We start from the raw sequence: 2,296 nt of genomic DNA on the forward strand, positions 1-2,296 counted from the left end.
CCCATGATGACAATTTGCCTGCATTTAAACACCTAGGAAAGATGCCTCTGGGAGGGTCTAGGTATGGGGGTGGGTAGAAATGGGGCTGGAATATTCCAGAGAGTTTTAAATGAGAAAAGGAAAACAACAATGAACATGGGAGCCAAAATACCCATGAACTGAAGTCTCCATATGAATAAATAGGGAGGGAGAAGGGATGGGGAATGAGGGAGGGAGACAGGAAGACTGAGAGAGAAGCATCTGTCTCTGTCTGTCTGTCTGTCTCTCTCTCGCGCGTGCACTCTGTTTTTCTCAGGTAAAGCCACTTCACACTCCTGTTCATATGCAGCCATGCTGGATGCCTAGTTTTAGCTGTTTCCTCTGAACCAACACTCCCCCCAACACACATACACACTGAAGCCAGGATTAACTTGTTACTTCAACACAGGCTAGCTGACCTGATGACTCTTCCTACAGTCCTTAGTTTCCCTCCTAGAACTCAGATCTCTTCTCTCCACCCAGTTGGCCCTTTGGCCCTGATGACTTGATGTTGTCTGGTTGCTTTGAAACAAGAGGGAAGAAAAGTCCTGGAGGAATAAGATTAAGGGGCTTTCCAAGCAGATGGTATAACAGGCCCACAGAACCTCTCTGAAAGTTGAAAGAAATATATAGTTCTGCTGGCTTTAGAAGGCAACAGACTCTGGGGAAATATGGCAGAAAGAGCCCTTCTGAACATACTTGTAAACTGCAGTGGCCTCCTTGACTTCTGGGAGGTCAATGGTTAGTTCTCTCATTTAGCTATGTAGAGCAAGGTTTTCTGTTTTTTTTTTTCTTTCATTTTGTTTTTGTTTTTAGGGTTTGTTGTTGTTGTGGGAATTTTTGGCTGAAAGGTGTATATTCTTCTAACCCTCCCCTCTTTGACTTCCTGGATTCATGAAAAGAAAAGGGAAGTAACGGAGCCGTTCAGTGTCCTGTGCTTTTGTAATTGAGAAACATGACAGGTCTTTTTCTCCTTTTCACACATTCTATATTTTAAAAACTGCTGTCAGACTAAGGCTTTGCCAAGATTCAACCCCAAGTGAAATCATACCAAGAAAACTAAAAGTTGTATGAAAAGCAGATGGATTATACATAGAAACATATAGCCTCTACATGGCTCATGGTTTATAAACTAAGTTCATTCCTCTTATGTTAAATGTACAATATTAGCTATAATTAGTGTATAATAAAATTTGTATCCTTTTATTACTCTACTTTCTTACCATCAACCTGTATTCCCCAGGTTCAAAGGAATAAGGGAAAAAATGATAATTTTCTGACTTTGGTTATCTGTAAGTCTATCCCATGGAAGAAGAGAAGTATATTTTCACAACTCTAGAAAATGGAAATAGGCCAAATAAATATTACATAATTTTCATTATGTTCATTACATTTACTTAAGAAAAAGATCTCTTAGTCAGACTCTTCTAAAACAAAAATGACCCTATTTATATGGAGTTGTGTCAACTGGGAGTATGGAAAAACTAATGCCTTCTCATTTCAGATAGGGCACCACCATGCAGAGACTAAAGTAAAGATTCCATCAAGTCTGGCTTGGCAAACCAATGGGTTATTAGGCTTATTTATTGTGGTGGATCACATACGCTTGACCCAAGAAATAAACTATTTATTTTTAAAAAAAGGAATGACACTATTAGGAGGTGTGACAGTCTTGAAGTAGGAGTGGCCTTGTTAGCCAGAGTGTGTTATTGTGGGTGTGGGCTTTAAGACCCTCATACTACCTGCCTGGAAGCCAGTTTTCTCCTAGAAGCCTTCAGATGAAGATGTAGAACTCTCAGCTCTTTCTGTACCATGCCTGCCATGATGGTACCATGCTCCCAACTTGATGATAATGGATCTGAACCTTTGAACCTCTAAGCGAGCCCCAATTAATTTTTGTCCTCTTGAGCCAGTCCCACAACCCAGAGGAAGCTTCACTCCCAGGCATTCTGACACACCAAGGATCAGAGGTGAACAGGAACCAGCATCTGTCCCAACACTGGGAGTAACTGGGTCCAGCAGGACCAGGCACACAGGAACTCTGCCAGCCCAGTGACTCCGGTTCCTTCTGGTCTGTCTGGGCAGGGGTCCAGAACAGACCTTGGGCTCAAGCTCTGCAGGAGTCCCACAACACCCAGAGGAAGCTCCACTCCCAGGCATTCTGACATACCCAGGATCAGAGGTGAGCAGGGACCAATATCTGTCCCAAAACAGAGAAAGCCCCACTCCCAGGTAATCTAACAAGCCCAGGATCACAGGATCCCAGAATCACAGGATC

Source organism: Mastomys coucha, chromosome X (genome assembly GCF_008632895.1).
Source record: "Mastomys coucha isolate ucsf_1 chromosome X, UCSF_Mcou_1, whole genome shotgun sequence".
NCBI lineage: Eukaryota > Metazoa > Chordata > Mammalia > Rodentia > Muridae > Mastomys > Mastomys coucha.